The sequence below is a fragment of the Epargyreus clarus genome, unplaced genomic scaffold, assembly GCF_041222505.1.
Source record: "Epargyreus clarus isolate Ecla_fem2 unplaced genomic scaffold, WU_Ecla_fem_2.2 ptg000015l, whole genome shotgun sequence".
Taxonomy (NCBI): domain Eukaryota; kingdom Metazoa; phylum Arthropoda; class Insecta; order Lepidoptera; family Hesperiidae; genus Epargyreus; species Epargyreus clarus.
The window spans coordinates 3103781-3125688 of NW_027332223.1; positions in this window are offsets into that span (position 1 = coordinate 3103781).

Sequence of the window (21908 nt, forward strand, 5' to 3'; positions counted from 1 at the left end):
GAGGTTTAGTGTAGGGTGAAATTCCACGGGCCATCGTAACATATATTTTTAACATGGGAATGTATTACGCGTGTTGAAGTGCACATCGACGGTTTTTTAGGGTTCCGTACATAAAGGATAAAAACGGAACTCTATTACTAAGACTTCACTGTCTGTCCGTCTGTCCGTGTGTCACAGGGCTCTATCTCTGGAACCGTAATAGATAGACATTTGAAATTCTTACAGAGGATGCATAACGGTGGCCGCTATAACAACAAATACTAAAAATAAAAAAAGTTGAAAACAAAAAGGGGTCCCCATACAACAAACTGCTATTCGATATTTTTCCAACTAACTTTTAAACCGGTAGAAGTAGACAGTTGAAACTTTCACAAAATGTGTAAATAAAAATTTTAGTTGTACGGAATGCTCAAGGTGCGGGTTGGACTTGCACTTGGTAAATTATTAGTAACGCGCAGACCCGCGGGCCACAAGGAAAAGTCGCGGGCCATACACCACCCGTGGGTGTCGGCTTGCCGACCGCAGGTGTTGAATTAGCTTTCAGAAATTTGATGATAAAGTATTTATTGATACATATGTACATAGGAATGTTTTTGAAATTCTACTAAGGAGGTAAAAGAAGTGTTATATGTATATATACGGGAATCTTTTAAGTTCGAAGTTAGAAACGTAAAATTTCAGATAACGTCTATTCAGACAAAATAATATATTTTAATAAATTTCAGGTTTATTGTAAAGCTAAAACTATGAACAATGTGTTTTTTGGATTTTAATTTACGTTTCTAATATACAAAATTAGTGATCAAAAAAATTTTAAAACTATGAAAATAATAACAGTATAAAAATAAGAATAATGCTAAAATAGAAAATGCTAGCAATATGCTAAAAAGTTCATAGCTTTAAATTTATAACCAATGTTTATTTAGAATTAGTTAATAAAAAAGATATAAGTTAAATTACTGTCTTTTTATTTAGAACGACAAAGTATTAATGCCTAGGCTTAAGTTGTTTATATCCGATCTATATTTATATAGATTTTATATGTGTAACAAATTCTAAACTTGATGGCATTGACACTCACGTCGATTCATGGTGTAGGCCTACTGGGGATCCCGCCATGTAAAATAATAGGAACGCATCGTACGACACAGTACCTCCATGGTGATGTGGAAAGCTGTATTATTTATTATTTTAATTCATATAAATCGATAAGACCCTAAGTAGTTAACGGTGTGTTGATTTCGTAAAATCCGTTCATGATAAATAATTAGGCAGCTAGATAACACAATTTAATATTTCTTTTACTTGGCATGTATTTTATGCCACGCGAAGCGGGCGGGTAACGGCTAGTATTATATAAAATAAACAATACTGATGATTAAGATATTGACGAGGTGTTAAGAAAATGCTCTCGGACAAGTTTTTTAAATACTGCTTTACTGGGTGCCTTCCTGATATGCACGGGCAGAGCGTTCCAAAGCAGTACTGCCTGAATAGTAAATGAGAAATGAAAAAAGCCGCTCGTATGCAGTGGAATATCTGCTCTTAAGTTATGAGACGACCGAAGCATTTTGTCATGGGTTAAGAACCTATACTGGAAGTAATCCTTGAGGTAAGGAGGAGTATTAGTATCATTCAAGATAGAGTAAAGCTGAAAAAGGATCCTAGAGTTACGCCTCTGACGAATAGTAAGCCAGTTGAGTCGGCTACGAAACTGAGAAATGTGATCATATTTACGAAGGCCAAATATGAATCTGATAGAATTGTTGAGAAGGCGCTCTAGTTTATTCAGAAGTGCTTCGGTTAGATCTGGGTAGCACACGTCTGCATAATCAATGATGGGAAGGATGAGGGAGTTGACCAGCATAAGTTTGGTCTTAACAGGCAGGAAATGCTTGAGACGGTATAAAGATCGCATAGTGACGTTGACCTTCCGGGATACTTCGGTGATATGCGGATTCCAGCTTAAGGAGCTATCGATATGAAGGCCAAGGTTCTTCACGGATTCAGAAAACGGAATTTTTGTACCATTATAAACGATAAGTGGTACTGAATCACGATCTAGCTTGGCCAACAGTCTCGAACTACCAATAATTATGGCTTGACATTTGGCGGGGTTGACCGATACTCCATAGCGCAAAGACCAGTTCAGGAGAGCATTTAAATTATGATTTATCTTATCAATTGCGCTATGTAGATCATCCACGTCAGCTTGAGCATAAAGCTGTAAATCATCGGCATACAGATGATACGAACAGTTGAAAACATGTGTGATGGAATCAATAAATAAAGAAAATAACAATGGAGAGAGAATACCGCCTTGCGGGACGCCAGAATCTAAATCAGCCCAATCCGAGGAAGTGGTTCCAATCCGAACGGACTGCTGGCGCCCGCGAAGATACGAAGAGAACCAATCCAAGGCGGTACGAGAAAACTGTAAGTGGTTAAGGATGGCAAGGAGAATATCGTGGTCGACTGTGTTAAAAGCGTTTGAAAAGTCAACAAGCACCATCACCGTGAGCTGTCTGTCGTCCATCCCGTGTCGGATATCATCACAAACTCTAATTAATGCGGTGGTGGTACTGTGACCGGAGCGGAACCCAGACTGATAAACATTCAGCAGGTTATGTTTCGTTACATGAGCGGAGAGTTGCTTATGCACACAGGCTTCCAGAATTTTAGAAAGGAATGGAAGTATAGATATTGGACGATAGTGATTAGGAAGCAATGGATGGGATATTTTGGGAAGTGGACGTACAAAAGCTTTCTTCCAGATAGAGGGATACTGTCCGGAAGAAAGGGAAAAATTAATGATGTGAGTAATGGCGGGAAGAAAGCTGTCAATGACATTGACTAGCATTACTCTACTCACTTCATCACATCCTACCGCCTTAGATTGGATACTGTGTAAAATAATGTTTACCTCATCCTGATTAACGGGAGAGAGCTCGAAGGTAGGAGTTAGAGAAGATTGCATTGAAGCAATGGAAGCTATGGTGTGCGACCGGATTGTATTGTTTAAAGAAAACGTGGATTCCAATCAGTTCTGATGAAGTCCGCTAGTGACGCTGATTGGAAATGTATGGAAAATACGTAAACAAATACAAAAACAGTAATTTTTCAATAATGTCAAAAATCATACTAAGGGTACAGATGTTGTATAAATGAAAACAGCAGGTACTAACTATATACAACTATATGTACCTATAACTACATAAACTAAAGCGTCAATCTCCTTTCTCTGGCCTAGTAAGGTAAACTTTAAGTTGCAGTGTGAAACGCTTAAACTTTGAGTTTAGCTACAGAATTGAACATAGTTTGAAACTTAAACTAATGCAACTTCCATTGTAACACCGAGATAAACTCGAGAGCATGAGCGGACTGTAATTGGATAAATCTTAAGAGTATGTGTTGATTCTTAAGAAAATAGGAGAGACTTTCATAAATTATTTTAAAAGCTTTTAATCCGATAAGTATATGAAAATAAATAAAAATGAATTGTTTAAATACTTTGATTTCATCATGTATTATCTTAAATAATTATTTTAATTCATAGATTCTTATTTGATTATATATTTATCAAACGACTCAAAACTAAATGTGTTACAAAAACCATACATTCTTAATTATTAAAGTCTAATCTATTCTTACATTTTACTATAGATTGCATCTATTAAGCCACAAATATTTTGGACAAAGTGTAATAAAACACAAATCAATAAATAAATATGTCTTTTTTTCTTAACGAGGGGGAAACCTTCAAAAGGTACCCGACGACGTGGGAGCGACGCCGGGTTACGTGGGATTTTTACCGCAATAAAACCCCCCGGTGGCCGTCCTCAACGCTAGTTGGAGGACTCTGAGATCTCCGACGGAACACAACCGGAGTCCTCCAAGCGCGATTCCCCGATCGGACTCCGCCCTGGGAGAGCAGTTTTCGCTCCTCCCTCACCATCTGGTGTTCACCACGGTATTCGACCACACATACCACCGTCCTTCCCGGGGTCGCTTACTGGACGGTTCGAGCTCCCACTCTTGCCGCCCGCAACTCGGAAGCCCCCATTTAGTCTCCACTTACGGCAGGGGATACCGTAGCCCTATTCTAGTTCCGGAACTACAGGGACAAATAAATATATACCTAGATCGATATTGATATTGCACTATCATTAATTAATACTATAAATTCTCTACTACGTTACCTTATAACACGGGTCAAGAAAACTTTCTTCTCAAAGGGATACCTTTTACTTCGAGGAACTTAATTAGGTACTAAGGGTAGTTAGAAGTTGCACCTCGCTTTGGAAAGGAAGGGTTAAGTTAGGAACTTTCCGTGTCTGATAACGGCAATACAAAAGTGTAGCATGTTTAGATTTATTCTGCAGGCTACACACGAGTTAGTGTGTTTTGTTCACTTTGCAGGAAGATGGAACATGTCAATTACACGTTAAGTTTATTTCTACGACTAGGTTTTTCATAAAATAAACATTTGTACATATTAAATAATAATTAAAAAAAACTATCACAAAGTAAATTTGTACAAAAAATAAAATATAATTTTGTACGTTTGTACGTATTGTGACAGTTGATTTTTTTAAATTATTTTTCACATGACTAAAAAGTCACGATTATAAAATGACTACTTGCTCACTCCACACTTTTTTGCAAAGTTTAGAGCGTTAACCCTTAGTTACTTCTGTAACTAATTACAAAAGCACATGTTCCACAAGTTCGACACGTTGCACGCGCTAATTTGCGGCGGCCCTCAAAGGCTCACAGATTCGCAGTGGTTGTAAACTATTCCAGAGGTTGTAAACTAGCTCGCTAGTTGGTTTCACGAAGTTTGTTGTTTGTAAATGTTAAATATGAGCGGTTTGACGTGGTTTTATTGTAGAAAAGTTCATAAGTAACGCAAGATAACTTTTACTGCATTATATTTGAAACATATTCTATTATGCGAATTTTTTATCCCACTGCGGAAGGTTTTGCACAACTCATGATGCGAAGCATCAGAGAGTGCTTTACGATCGAAAAATTTTTTTCGCTTCATTTTGGAGGCTATTTTTATTATTATAGCCTTGATAGTTCACAGAATCAAGATATTTTGCATACTATTGTCGAGATAATTTAATGGAGATTAATTCCATACTTTTTAAAAATTGATTTACTGCAATAGAATTGGAAAAAAACACCAAAATAGGTCAAAAAATTTTCCTGTCCGTCATGTGTGAAACCTGAAAACACTGTAACTTGTGAAAAAATCCATCATTTGAGTTAATTTTTTTTTTTTTAATTCTAATCGACGATTGTAGGTCACTGAATGCGAATGATTAATTAATTCAGTGTCGTTTAATTGCAATTAATAAAAAACGAAAACTACAAGACCGTATATCTATAGATATTATGTACATTTATTCCACCAGGGGCGCTTGTGCAGTACCTTCTTCCTACTACAGCTGTTTTTTCGGCAATTAATTTTGAACGACTTAAGTTTTTTTTTTATATATTTCATAATTAAATGAGCATTATGAGTCGTGCACTTTTGGATTTTCCAAACTTTTTCGACTGTGTATGTACTCGTATGATTTTATTATATGAGCGCGAGCACCTGTCGTTGGATTGATCTAAATTGTCGGAGTGACATAGGCTCCATTTTATAAGCAGTCAGGATTTCTGGTTTATCTAATAATTTTCAGTTATTTAATTAAATTTGTTTTATATTTGGTGTAGTATTATGGTGGAAGGACATCTCTTGGTTCAGACTTCAGACACCATCGCCACACCTATTTCTGCTTAATAACAACAGAGTTTAGAGCTGTTGTTCTGTTGCAAAGACGTGGTAAGGATATCTATACGAGGCAAACTTATAATTTTCAACTTATTCCGCCTTTAGTTTCTCGGAATTTGTAGTATGTATATTTGGCCCCATAGTTTGTATATCGAGGCCAAATGAGTATTGGCTTCATAATGTTTTACAAACACAGATTTAAAATAGAGTCTATTTACAAACAATAACGAAGTTTCAAGAGCTTGTCCAATTAATTTGCTTCGCTTCCCGCCGACATTTTACTAACGACTTGGGTTGTTCCGTTCAAGTTGTATCTGATACGCTAATGCTAAAAACACCATTGCCTTTTTTGTTCACTTTATTTATTTGTTAATTGTTTGAGTTGTTGAATTGACTTCAAGAGAGAGATTGGTGAAAGTAATACAAAAGTACGGGCGCGCGCTTTTACCTGCTATGAACTACTATTGGCGACCCATCCAAGCCCCAACCGCACTTTGTAAATCCTGATCTACAAGAAAATCATCGTTTTCTTAAAAGGATTTTTTTTTATAATATAGGAGTAGCCGACGAACGACCGTCGACTGCATGCCTGCCTAAGGTCGGCCACGGATACGCCGCTACCGCTGAGGACTAAGCTGAAACGCCTCGGTAAAATATGTCTCCCTTACCACAACCTTCAAACCGGAACACAGCAGCGCTTTACACTGCTGTTGCGAGGTAGAAGTAAGTGTGGCGATGGTGCCGCCGGAGTCGAACCACAAAGGGTTTCACCACCTTCTAAACCTTGTAACACATTGTAACACCTATTAAAGTAACTTTGTAAGGTGTAGACATGTTAATGTTGTTTGCCGGGTAAATTACGTCGTTTATCGCCTCTTCGCGGCAACATGCCGAAGAAGTTTTCGAATAACCTGTAATGACTGAAATCAACAAGTTAAATTTTTAACTCAAATTTACTTATTAAGTACTTAAATTAACTTATCTTAAATTATTATCTCTCTTTTAATCTAACACTGTAATTTGTAACACATGTGTAATCTTTAATGTTCAATAACTGCTTATTTTACAATGTGGTGTGGGGGTAGTGACATTAGGTACTCGTATATGTTAATTTATATTACTTTATCTACTTATTACTTTTTTGTAGTTAAGTTAGTAGTCGTGAAGTAGGTATAGTGCTTCGTAACAATAACTCCGTCCACCAAAAAAATATATAGACAAATAATATTCCGATATCAACGTGTTTGTAATTGTAAAACAATTATGTAATTAAAAGTGAACATGGAAAAATCAGTCTGTCCTTCTACAGGTCATTTGAGTTATAATAGGCCTTATAATGGATAATCGATATTTACTATAGGTAGCTTATTGATAAATAACGTACCTCTGTATTTACTTATATTTAAGTAATTTACAAGTTTAGTTACATTTATTCCTATTTTTCTTAAGAACTTGTAGTACTTAGATGTTATGTACCATAAGACGGTAAATCTTGTAACAAAACCAAAAAAGAAAGCAAGCACAGTTAGTAAGTAAATAACACATTCCCTGCATCCCTCAGAAATAAACACAACGGCACGAAGTACTGTAGAGATAAACCGTTACTTCCGCCATAAACTTTTCCCACTTCTATACAGCGATACTTAATTAGAACAACAAGTACACAAGTAAGGGATGGCAATTTTTTCCGAAAAAGATCGATTCGAATCGAAGTGTAATAAATAGATTCACAATAAACGTCATCAGCACTTCCGAGACTAGAAGGGCTACGTTATCCCCTGCCTGTCGTAAGAGGCGACTAAAAGGGGCATTGCGCAAGAGTGGGATCTCGAACTATCCAGTAAGCGACCCCGGGAAGGACGGCGGTATGTGTGGTCGCATACCGACGTAAACACCAGATGTTGTGGGAGGAGCGAATATTCCCCCAGGGCAGAGATAGATCGGGACATCGCGCTTGGAAGACTCCGGTTGTGTTTCCGTCTCCGGTTGTGTTTCCGTCTCCGGTTGTGTCCGAGATCCCAGAGCTCTCCAACAAGCCTTGAAGACGGCCACCGGGGAGGTTTCAACGCGGTAAAAATCACATATAATGCGGCGTCGCTCCCACGTCGTGGGTACCTTTTGATGGATCCCCCTCGTATATAAAAAAAGGACCAAAGAAGCAGTAAATACGTATCCGCCAGCAAAAAATGTCTATAACACATTCAACCAACATCGACAAGATCGACTTTCGATTTTCTAAGACGAAAGATTGTTTCACTGAATCGGTCCATTACTGGAGATCGATTAAGATAATCGATTTTTTTGCCTAAAAGATCGATTCTTCGATCAATCGGTCTCAGATCGCCATCCCTAACACAAGTTAATGTGGTGTTTCTTTCGAATTCCGCCATTTACCGCCATTTTGGGGCGAAAGCCGTTGAAAAACTTTTCTAATAACCAACCCTAATGACTACGGAATCAACCAGGGTAATTAGATTCTAATTCTTTAAGGATAAGTACTTTTAGCTTCTGTATTATTCAGGAAATATGTAATGAGATCATTCTTGGCTTCAACTCTAGTTCGTTCCTTTGTTTGTCACGGGGTTGACACTGACGGAGGGGAAAATTTTCCACTGTACCGCTCTAATGCGAATTCTTGGAGGTGTGGGGTTGAAGCTAATATGTGCTGTTATTTTAGATTCCTACCTGAGGTTGGCCACAGGTGATTAACCTTGCCCTAAGAATAGAGACACGAAGGTGCCAACGATACACATACTTAAATAATTTTTATTATAAAGCTCTTAGTTTCAGTAGGAGGTTTTGTGGATGCTAGCTGATTAAGATATGAGGCGACTTTTGTGCTTTGAGTGGAAAAGCATCTGTGATCGGCTTCAGCTGTTTTTTTTTGTTTGTGTTGGCCCTTTTTTTTTTCGAGGGGGAACCTTCAAAAGGTACCCGACGACGTGGGAGCGTCGTCGGTTATGTGGGATTTTTACCGCACTAAAACCCCCCCGGTGGCCGTCCTCGGCGCTTGTTGGAGAACTCCGGGATCTCCAACGGAACACAACCGGAGTCCTCCAAGCGCGATGCCCGAATCGGGCTCTGCCCTAGGGAAGCGTTCGCTCCTCCCGCAACATCTGGTGATTACGACGGTATGCGACCACACATACCGCCGTCCTTCCCGGGGTAGCATACTGGACAGTTCGAGCTCCCACTCTTGCCGCCCGCAACCCCGGAAGCCCCCTTTTAGTCGCCTCTTACGACAGGCAGGGGATACCGTAGCCTTATTCTAGTCCCGGAACTACAGGGACCCTATGTTGGCCCTAGCGAACTGTACAGTTTCACCGGGTTTTGGAGGCGAGCCCAAGGCTCAGCCGGGACAAGAAGACTATGGGCTGGAAGGGGGGGTAGCTTTGGTCGCCGTTGCCGGTTCCCTAGACCATGCACCTTCGCTAGAGGGCGAGAAGAGTGGGTCGGCTTCAGATAGAACTCTTGTGCTATATATACCGGGTCACTGATGGACAGAAGTGACTACTTACCATCATGTGGATTGCAAGCTCATATGCAACTTCAGTCTAGTAATAAAAAAATAATACAGAATCAAAACTTTTAAAACATACTGAAAACTTCTATAACATAAAAAGCAATAAAAGCTCAGAGTTGAGGATGTTCCGGAGAAACAAGCTGGGTTGGGATTAATATGAACTTTGCTCATTAGCAGCTAATTATTATAGCGACTAGTTTCTAATGCAAAACGACTAATTCGTTTAAAAAGTTCATTTTAAGTATCTAATTTTAGCCTCTTGATGCATACATTTTTTTAAATGTTTTAGGGGCGGTCATATCTACTCAAAAAGTGTTAATCAATAGTAGATTTAATCACAATAGATATCAAAATAATAGTGTATGTACTCATTTAAGTGATACATCATTTATTTATACATTTTACTAAACATATGAAGGTGGTAGAACCCTTTGTGGTTCGACTCCGGCGGCACCACCGCTACACCTATTTCTGCCTAATAACAGCAGTGTTAGGCGCTGCTGTGTTCCGTTTTGAAGGGTGTGATAAGGGAGACATACTTTTCCGAGGCGTTCCAGCTTAGTCCGGTAGCGGCACATCTGTGGCCGACCTTAGGTAGAAATATCTAATCCTATCTGGGGTTGATTACAGATGTCCATGGGCGGCAGTAGCCACTTACCATCAGGTGACAGCATGCTCGTCTGCTACTTCTAAGTTATAAAATAAAAAAAAATAGAGATTATTTTAATGAAGTCACATGAGCATATTTCTGTAATTGGTACAGTCGGTATTTCCGTATTAAAGCTATTCAAGTGTTTTAGTTTTTTTTCGTCGTTTCGTATAATATCACCTAATACAATACACTTATTTATCTTTTTATTCGTGCATTCATACTTAAGCCTTTGGAAGTCACTGATTGAGTCCGGCCTTTCCTATTAAACGCTTCTACGTTCTTCCGTTCCATATCGTCCTCTAAAACAGTGTTCCGCAAATTGTTTGTGTTCAAGGTACATCTAGAAAACTAAAATTTTTGGAGGTACACCACAAATAAATATTAATGATAGTCATCTTGAAGGTCTTGAAGGCGTGTAATCTTATAGTCACATAAAAGGTACATAGTAACGATATAATAACTATACGTAAGTAAGTTCACACTAGTCATTAAAAGTATTATAACTACACAAGTATCTCCGATATTCGACTGCTCTTGCTGAAGTCTCCGACCAGAATGTCGCTCTCTGTTAATTCGAGCGCCGCCAAGGTGTCGTCCCCACTTCACCTACCCGCATCTGTTTTTAAACTGTAGTATCCAATGAGTCACTAATTACTTTAATGTAACGTTATAAAAATGTGATATCGTTAATATCCAAGCTTCTTATTAACGATGATAACATAAAAAAAATAGTTTTTAAGTAATATTAATCAACATTTATTAAAACCAAAGAATTAGATGAACGAAACAAAACGCCTCGCTCGTGCGCTCGCGTGATTTGTGTAGGTATTTTACTTACCCTTACTTACTTACTAAAATAATTTTATAAGATAACCTTATTTTTCCGCGGCACACCAACTAATGATGACGGTACACCAGTGTGCCGTGGTACACACTTTGCGGAACACTGGTCTAAAACATAATTATATCTATAAGTACAAAAGCTTAAAAGCATTAAAATGAAATCATTGTACTTTCATAAAACATTCTAAGGCCTTTCAACAAAACTTTCTTACGCAATTAATCTAATCTATCATTATTAACGTCGAAAGATCAGTCACATCTATAATTGAGGGAGGAACTAATTTTATTTCCGATAAGACGGCTCAAGGGATCAAAGTCGGAATGGATTTGGAAAGTTTATTTGTAGAGCAAAGTTTAAATTAATTTTTAGCCGACATTCTTTTGTCGGATTAGTTTTGTCCCCCGGCGATAAGGCGGTGTCTCACTACTTACCTACTATACTATTTCCATTTCTTTATTTTTTCGATGACAGTTCTTTGTAGTATTGTGACCAAATAAGCAATGATATCAATCGCTTATATTTATTATATGTATTTTGAACATCAAATTATGATTAAAATAAATAAATAAAGATTACCTGTGGTAATAATTATTGTCGAGTACCTACCTATTTTACAACAGCTTCGAAAATTTTAAAGAAGTAGGCATTATCAATCAAATATTTATACGTGTAACATCTTGTAATGAAATATAATATTATAAGTATACGTAATATAATATTATAGTTAATAAATTTGTACAAACGTATCCGGCAGTAGTTTAGTTTCTTACATTTTGTAAAAAAAATCTATAGTAATCATTATGTGTAGCACATTACTACCTGTCCATCAAGTACATTATTATCTGTGTGACATCTTAACATAAACAACACAAAATAACATGGGCGTCGATCTGTCATCGAGAAAATAAAGAAATGGAAATAGTATAAATGAGAAATATTGACGCGAGAAAATAGTATTGAATAGGTAAGATTGAATGTGTCGGGTAAGAGGCCTTGACGATGTCCTTACAACTAAAACTAGTAGAGACATGGCATTCCGATAGTCATCAGTATCAATGCCAATACAGTCAGTAATCATTTAATGTCTAATGCTAGATATCCGCAGATAGGTCTCAAGTGAAGTTTGGTAGTGTAGATTGCAGAAAAGTATGAAAATAGCTCAGATTTAGTGTCCCTGCGATGATTTCTTTTGCTGTTGAAGTGAAGAAATAAGTATATTATTTTTACTTCACTTCAACTTATTTATATTATGTATTTTCTGAAGATTATCTTGGTAAATTAGTATGAAAAGTATCACTTGTAGCTTACTGGTCAGTAATATGACAAGTCACTAACAACTGGTCCGTAATTTCAAAGTTAGGTTGTTGGTTTATAAATAGTGCCTCGCTAATTAAGACTTAATCTAAAGTTTGAAAAGATCTGTTTACCATAGCAGTCTGTTTACCATAGTAGGAAGTTCTCTACGATAACGATAACTAGCTTGAGAATAGACTTTGCTTTTGTGAACTCTACAAATTACTCTACATTTTTTGTTTGCAATTTTGCCCAAGACGGTGTATTGGTGTATTGTTTTCTTTGTAGATTAGTATTTGAACAGTTAATTGCCAATCATGGTATAATAAAAGAAAAACAATAGCTCGAGTTAAATATTATGTACTATTTAGAAGGCTATGCTTGAAACGCAGAACGCTTTTTTGAAATATTGAAAGATTTTCAACATAATTTACGAAAAAATATTTTTATGTAAATACATTATATTATATGCATATATCATTGTATGAATAAAAAAATATTAAAAATTAAACTAGGCACCTACGTGTACCTAGGTATATTGAAGGTGTTAGAACCCTTTGTGGTGCGACTCCGGCGGCACCACCGTCACGCCTTTTTTTACTTAATAACAGCAGTGTTAGGCGCTGCTGTGTTCCGTTTTGAAGGGTGTGGCAAGGGAGACAGACTTTTCCGAGGCATTCCAACTTAGTCCTCAGGGGTAGCGGCACATTGTGGCCGACCTCATTTAGGTATATCTAATTATATCTGGGTTGATTACAGATGTCCATGGGCGGTAGTAGCCACTTACCATCAGGTGCACTGCTTGCTCGTCTGCTACTCCTATATTATAAAAAAACCTAGGTACAGACTAATTTAGACATAGTACACGAATGTCGGAGGAATTAACAACACACCTAATGGTTTAATTATTCTCGCTGTAAGCTCAGAATAATTTCAGTTTATCGTCGGTACAGAATTCAAATTAATAACGTCTGAACCAAGATGTCTTTAATAAGGCACTTGTCTCACTAACTATTAAAAGCGAAAGTCAAAAGTATCGAAACAAACATAGTTTTATTGATTTGTGGATAATTCTGATTATGACAAAGTTCTGAGCCAATAGGACAATGTTGACATAATTTATAAATAATATTGACTTTCATTAAACTGAATACCGAAGCAAATATTTGTTTAGGTGTAAAATAATTGTCATACGGATAAAAATATGTGAATATGATCTGCATACGGGGAAAACTGGAATCCAATTAAGTAAATGGCATGCCACATACCAACTGTTACATTTTAAATAGATTATTCTCCAATACGAGTATTTTCCTTTCAGGTTTTTTTACTTATGCAACAGTCATTAGTCGTATCACATTTTAGGACTTATTTATTTAATAGTCTGTCACAGTACGTGACAGCTGCAATTTAATTACTTAATATTCCATGCCTCACACTGACAATAATGTCCATTGTGTTATTATCGCCGCAAATTATATCTGAGTTTGATTTATTGACGTATGATGGCATGCTATAAGCATATCGTTTACCGCTCATAGTACGACAGATCAGTACGTGCTCAGCGTTCAAAGTAAATTGATACAACGAGACTATTGACTTAATTCGACTGTATTCAATGATTCTTTGTACGGTCTTTCAGAGGCATTCTTTGTTAAATTAAATATTGTTATGGGATTCATTGCGAACATTTTTCTCAAATAACTTTGTGGACTCTGTGGCTAGTAATTATTTATGGATATGGAGTTAGATGGGTGGCCTTTAGATGCTACATTTCATGAGCACTTTTGTGTTCCAGAGGCACGTCAAACCGTTAAACCCAATTATTTGATAGGAATTGTTAGACTTTGTCAGAGGCTTAAGGATCGATCTAAAACATCTTACACGGTTGTCTACTAACCATTATCTTACATCACCAATCTGTATTGTTGCTCTGTTTTTGTTCTGGTTTCCACTTTTGTGTAATAGCTTCGTAGAGAGAGAAAAAAATCATTAATACTCGTCACTCGCTGTTAGTTTGGCAATTACCTTAACACATCTGCAAAAACACAACAGAAAGTAATAAAGCGTACGTCACATGTCACGTATGATGATATGAAAAACTGCAATAATGTCACACTTTTCCTCACGCGAAAATGATTGTTTCCCAACTGAGGATATATTTTTATGATATTTCCGCCGTCTGTAAGACTGTTTTTCCCCAACCGATGGTCCTAAAAACTTTTTCCATATAACCACTGACCTCTCCAAACCTTTGAGATTGTTATTGAACTCCTATTTGTAAGGTTATCATGTGTTTTTCGATTTATTATTATTTTTTATTATATTTTCTATCAAATAGGAATAGGATAAGTCTTGAGATCAGCAATGAATGTATTCGCATTAGTATTCATTAAGCGGGAACCTCGAATAAGTAACTCCTCCTCACCACACTCTTCAGAGCAAAACACAGTATTTGAAGTGAAACTATGAAAGGTTCTCCATATTTGGAGGAGGCCTGCAACATACTCAACCACGCTGCTCCACAGGGAATTGATGAAGGAATAGGTTAGGTTAATTTTATAATTAATGTAATTAATTCTCGACTGCTCCCAACATTACTAGACTGTGTGTATGATAAATGATCTCTGTAAATCAGGAGGCTATGAACGCATCCATAATCCTGGTAGAGGAGTCACACTTAAATATCTAAACGTCCCTAAACGGGAATCGAACCATGAATAACAAAACGCACGGCGTAGTATACGAGACGTTTCAGCGTTTTTTACCCCTCTCAAATCTTCGATATCTCACCACTTAAAGTAATGGATTAGTATGTAAATGCACACCAATGTATTCTAATACGAATAACGTCAATTCACTTTAAATAATAATATGCTTATCTTTAAGTACAACTAAGTAAACTCAAGTTTACGGCACAAGACTCCCGCTATAAAACTCGGGGAACTAGTAAATTTGTCACAGACGGAACTTTCGTAGTTTGGTAGTTATCTTTTATGGATGAATGATCGATCAGGCATAAATTCAGAATTTGGTCGGTTCGGTGGCTATAAAGTTTCCCTCTTGACCGAATTCGGGATGACTACCGAATAGTAGGTTAATAAGCTTAAGATAGAAAGATCTACGATCTAGATAAATAAATAAATAACTCTCTACCCTAGTCTATAGATTGTATGTATTTATGGGTGTTATGTACACTCTACACATACAACAACAAGTACGTGAAAACTCAGAACCCAAGCTATGGTATCTCAATAACTTATACTTGGATACGGGATTGAACCCTGATTTTACATAAATTTCTATATTTTGTCGTTTTCGATCCTATCTCGTATTGACAAAGAGACGAAATACCGCACTTTGCTCTTTAGAATCATACTAAAAGTAAAAAAGGTTTTGTACTTCTCGGGCATTAAAAGTAAACAATACAAAAAATGCTTGCGTGCACAAGAATGATTCTTTATGGTGATTGTGATATTATACTTTTCGTGGTTCGACTCTGGAGGCTCCTTCACCGCGCGATACAAGTCTAAGAACAACAGTCTTAAGCGCTGCTGTGTTCCGCTTTGAAAACCAACCTCAGGCAGGGAAATTTTATTTGCGGTTGATTACTCATTCATGGTCACGGTTCATGGACTGCAGTGGTCACTTATCCTCAGGTGGACTGCGTACTTATTTCCTACTTCAAAATTAAAAAAAAACATATATAACCAAAATAACATAGAATCTCCAATAATGAATCTTCGAATCCACAGAGAAAGCATTTCCCTCATTTTGGCTACTTCATAAAACCCCAGTGCATGACCAACAAAACCAATATTTCGTTTATATTTAGCTTATAGTCTCAAACTTGCGTACTTGACCCATTTTGATGGGACGCTGAAAGGAGGGTACGAAGGAGATATTTCGATAAATGTCCACTTGAATATTGAGGTTGGAACCCTATCCGTGTATTGCTAACCATTTTGGGTACGCTCTTCGATATAGATTTAGGGAAATGTAATTTGGCGTGAAGCGTTCGAGGTTCTGAGAAAAATCTGTCATATGAATAGGTACATCATATGAATAGAATGTATTATTTATTGATATTACTATTGATATATGTACTACAAATTTTACCATACAAAACATTCCTATGGCCCTTACCCCATAACCCTCCCTAAACCTCCCTAAATGTAGGTTACTATACAATTCGTTCAATTTTGTGTTACTTTTTTAAATGACTATTAAAATAACTAATTAAAATAAAAAAAATCTAAAAGCATAGATCTACATATAAATATACTAATAAGAAATATCGGCAATAAAGAAATTAAAAAACGCATATCGTGTGTACCCGTTACATAATAAAATGTTTCAATTCCGCGATAATTTTAGTCTAAAATCATATATTACTGTGTTTTCCATTTGTTTTCCGGCTGATATCATATTTTTCCTTTCTTAATTTAAAAACCGAAGGTACCCCATATTACTTATCCACTTCAATTTCTATAGTGTGTACTTGTGCCATAATAAGAAAGCCAAATCTACCATTCTGGATTACTTTCTCTATTGAAACAACTTCTAACCACGCGAACGAAGCCAAATAAAGAAAGATACCTACTAAGTTATAAATGCGGAAACACTTTGAAATGTAAAGTGGGAACATTACCAAATCAAGTCTAGAAAGTTTTAACAGTAAGTCCTTTCCGATCTGAGAATTAGGTGTAAGAAGTTATTCCGATAGAGGCGGAACACGTCAAAAGTCCCATCTTTAACTTTCCGGGAACGAACCCGCGGAAATCGCTACGTTTGGCATAAATCAAGCATTGGGAAGAAAAGGTGCGTACATATACTCTCCTAACCTAACCTAACCTATCCAACCCGCGGAAATTGCTACGTTTGGCATAAAACAAGCATTTGGAAGAAAAGGTGCGCCTGTATACTCCTTATACTAAAGTTTAGATGCATTAGAACAGTAAATAATCTTAACACTACTAAACTACTTTTGTATTTTATTTAATATTTTTGGCTATTCTTGGCTTATTATTTTTGTCGATATCAACAAATAATAAAAATCTTGATAAAATATATAAATGAAGAAAAATACAAATGAGAAAAATGTAAGCATAAATGTTGTACTTTCACAAAATTACAATTTTTGAGTTACTAAAAGGTCCAAAGCCAAAATTATAATAAGGTATAAGTATAAGGTATATCTACTTTAAAAATATATAATTAATTATTTATAAATAAAACAATTTTATGTGGGTGACATATTACACGCTTTATATTTTATTAACATTTTTAAAACAAATAATAACCTGCAACTCTATAAAGGCACCCGTACACCCAAAAACTTTGTAACAAATAACGACTTCATTTGTTACGTACTTCAATCCATTTCATCCAGAATACGGTTGCAGAGTTGCGATCCATTAAAACTTATAATTATCATGTAATGGGTAATTCAATAAAAATGAGTAACAACGTCTTGGTTTCAAATTTGCCTCCCAATCTGGGTGTACGACGTTCGAATCCCATTTTTTCCAAATTCGAAGTTCGAATACAAAATTTTCAAAATTTGAATCCAATCAACCTCTGACTTTCATATGATCATTATCATCAACCTATTACTGGCCCACTGCTGGGCACGGGTCTCCTCTCATAATAAGAAGGATTAGGCCATAGTCCACCGCGCTGGCCAAGTGCGTATAATAATAATATAATATAATAAACGCTTTCTATCCTAGTATTCCCTGTATGCTATGGACACACGCAGAGACAAATACACAAACACCCAGACCCAGAAACAGAAATCTAAATTAATCATTTAGAAATCTGTCTGGCCGGGGATCAAACCCGGGACCCTTAGACGTCAGACCGGCATGGTGACCGCTCCGCCACGCGGGTCGTATTGGTAGACTTCACGTACATTTAATTTTTTTGCAGGTATGCAGGTTTCCTCACGATGTTTTCCTCCATCGTTTAGTAAGTGATAATTAATTTCTAATCTTTTTAGTTTATTTTCTTGGCCAGCACTGTGTTTATTGCCTGAACCCTTCTTACTTTAAGAGCTACACCCGTGCCCAGCAATGGGATAGTTGGATTGACGAGAATAAAACTTACAAAGGTAGTTGGGTTAACTTTTATTTATTTTAATGTCTACCCGACTGCGGAGGGTAATGTTTCTTGAGCGCATGTATTATATATCTTATATATAAAATTCTCGTGTCACAATGTTAGTTACCGTACTCCTCCGAAACGGCTTTACCGATATTAACCATATTTTATATGCATATTCAGTAGATCTGAGAATCGGATACTATCTATTAATACCCCTAAGTGATAAAGGTTTTTCACCCTTAACATTTTATTATTTATATGGCAACACAACGTTTGCCGGGTCAACTAGTATGTATATAAAAGTCTGGTTCTTTGGTCTGTTAAAATTCGTCAAGCCCAGCTTCGGCTTGACTAATTTTATCATATGAGTAGTCGTTAGATTCGTCTAGATTTTGTTAGTGTAATAGATATACTATTAGCAATCGAGTTTTGTTCTCAAAATAATTGCTAGTTAGTTGAATTCATACGTTCATTAGTATTTTCCAATTGTGTGGTATGATCGTTCATTTTACCGTTCGAATACATTCGCTATCGGTTTTAATTATGTTTGAACTTTCAGTTAAATTAACAGCGGCGCTGATTGAGAAACCTGAAACAATAGTCTATTAATTCATTAATTCAAGTAATTTTATATTGTTAAATATATAAAATGGTAAATGTGCTTATTTATGTGAATGCAAGGTTTATTATGATATTTTGATAAAAAACTTTTACATTAATATCCTCCAAATGTGGTAAAAGCCTTTGTGGGTCGACGGTGGCATCACCGTCACGTCTATTTCTAGCTTATAAAATTACTGTTAAGCGCTGTTGTGTTTTAGTTGGGTGTGGTGAGAGAGATATACTTTTAAAAGGTATTCCAGCTTAGTCCTCAGAGGTCTGCGGCCGCATCCAGCTGTGGTCGACCTCAGGAGTTAATCTGTTCTTTTCTGGGGTTCACTGCAGATGTTCTTGGGCAGCAACTACATAACATCAGATGGACTTCATGCTTGTCTGCTATTGCTATATTATATATAATAATAACCACCTTCCTATCGAAATAAACTAATTAATTTACGCTAGAAATAGATGAAGTGGTGGTATCTACTTGGGCAAAGTACGTTCTTGATACTACAACATTTTGGAAAAATCTGCCATATAACCCCAATGTCTAAAGATACAGAGGCTTGATCCAAGAATCAATGCATTCAAATGCATTCTGTTCAGTATTCGGGCGGGATTGGAGTCAGGCCTTGTGATGCAAATTGAACTACAGAGAGGAACGTAATTGAAAATGTGGCGATTCATTGCGGCCGTGTAACGAATGGAGGGCTCAGGCGTAGTAGAAGTCGTTTCAGTAATGATTGTAATCTAAAATGTCATTTTTACTCTCTCGTTCTTCATGTAAGTGAGAAAGTACACGAATGACGCCATTTTGCCTTACTTAGTTATTGAAATAATGTATGTTAGTTTTGTAAACGCATTGACTTATATGTGTTTGACGCGCATGACAAGAAAGATCCCAATGAAACGATAGGACGCAGGGCGCTTTTTATTGTGACGCGTGTCCACGGCCACACGTGCATCCCCACACATGCGCCACTTACAACATATGGCTTTATACGCACACGCATGTGGGTCCCAAAGAGACTAAATCTAGTTACGTCATGTGCGTGTGTTGGTTGCATGTGCGGGCGTAAACATGCGTCATAGGAAAAGCTTACTCATATGAATTGTGACTATGGGAGTGGGAGTATTTTTGTAGGTTCCTATTTACTTTATTATTTTAGGTATTCTTACGGGCAAGATGTTAAGAGTACTCCCATCCTATTAATTTCAGCCTTATTAAAATTCATTAAATGTAACAACATGTTACAGACAGTGATGACATCTTAACATAAATAGGCCTGCATTCTTTTCTGATACTTAAATTTCGTAAAAAGAAATGAAATTGCAGCTAACACACCGCCTACCACAACCAGAATTGGTTATAACGCTGGTGACTATGATAGTCTAACCACAAAAAGTTCAACCACTTTAAAACCTTTATCGGGGTAATAACAATTAGTACTCCAGCGTACCCCATTCAGATCGCGAGCGATTTCGCGCACTAAAGGGAGAATAGTCTTTGCCTCAACAAAATGGAAGACTCACAAAGGTGAATGGAGACAAAAGGGACGCTAGTTCATCCCCAGCCAGTTTGAATAGCTAATGTATGTAATGTAGCTTTCACACTCTATTTAACTCTTTAGGATGATGAATTTTCAAAAACCCTTTCTTAGTGCTAATTCATGTTATATAGAGTGGCGCAAAATTAAGCATCTAATTTTGTTTTTGAATAACTTTTGTAATGAATAAAAAAAAATATTTTGAGTAATAGAAATCTTTACCAGGTCCTGTAACTTTTTTACTAATTAGAAAATATGATAGCTGCCAAGTGTCTTCCATCAGCGTTGACACAAATTAGGGCCCTTTTTTATCAATTTTTCCACGACTTTCCTTAAGATTTCCGCCGTAACATTTCCAGTCGAATATTCTCCTTAAGAGTTGCGATTGTCTGAGTTGCTATTTTTGAGATATTCCATCTACTTAAAGTCACTGTTTGGTGCGGGAGGAGTGATTGGGTCGGCAATACTGTGACTGTTACTGGCGAACGCTATAGGGTCATGATAAACGATTTGTTTCTACCGGAATTGGGTGATCAGGGCTTGAAGAACATGTGGTTTCAATAACCGCACACACGGCATACATGACACTTACAAACAACTGCAGTGCAAAATTTCATTCTATCATTAAACATTATTTTCTATAACAAGTGTGTCGTTAACAACAACAAATGTAAGAGCACAGAGAATCAAAATACTGTTTTAAATTTATTATTTATTTGTATGTTTCACCGGTGACTGAATCTAGAACCTGAACCAGCTTTCTACATCTTATGATAGATGTTCCCTTGAAATACTTTTGTAAATTTTGCAACAAACACGAAGTCTTTACTCTATATATATATATATATATATATATATATATATATATATATATATCTACTGATATATATATATATATATATCAGTAGAAAAAGCTTAAATTAAAAAATAGTCTCTTGTACATTTTTTTTTCTAAAAAAAGAATGTCGCTTGGTCATCTTGGTACCCATTAAACTGACGACCTACCCCTTTTATTAACCGGCTCCATATTTTTCTAAACTGTCACAAACCCGGAAAATATTACCGTACTCCCCGACGTCCCCTCCTTGCAATCCTTCGTGTTTTCTGGAAGACATTCTTTTCTACCTAATTTGACATTTAATTAAAAATGCGAAGAGAAATATTGTTATATTCTAAAATTTCAAGTTATTTGAGTTTGTTTTTTTTGTCATGAATTAATTTTCTTAATAATTTGAAATATTTCCATTATTCAAGTGCCGACGACAAATATAGTCTACTTGTATGCTTGTCTTCAGAAAAATACAGTGTATAATATGTTTTTTTATTTATAAAATCTAAAAAATAAAATAACACTGAAATTCGAAACAAAAAGAAAACCGATTATCATTAAAATAACGCATTAGTTAAAAAAAATATTAAGAAAATGTTGTACGTGTACACGTTAAGAAAAACGTGTGACATAAAATAATAAATAATAAATTTTGTAGCGTCATAAAAATTCTTCATAAGTATAAAGTTAATAAACATAATACTGAATACATAAATACAAAAGCACTAAA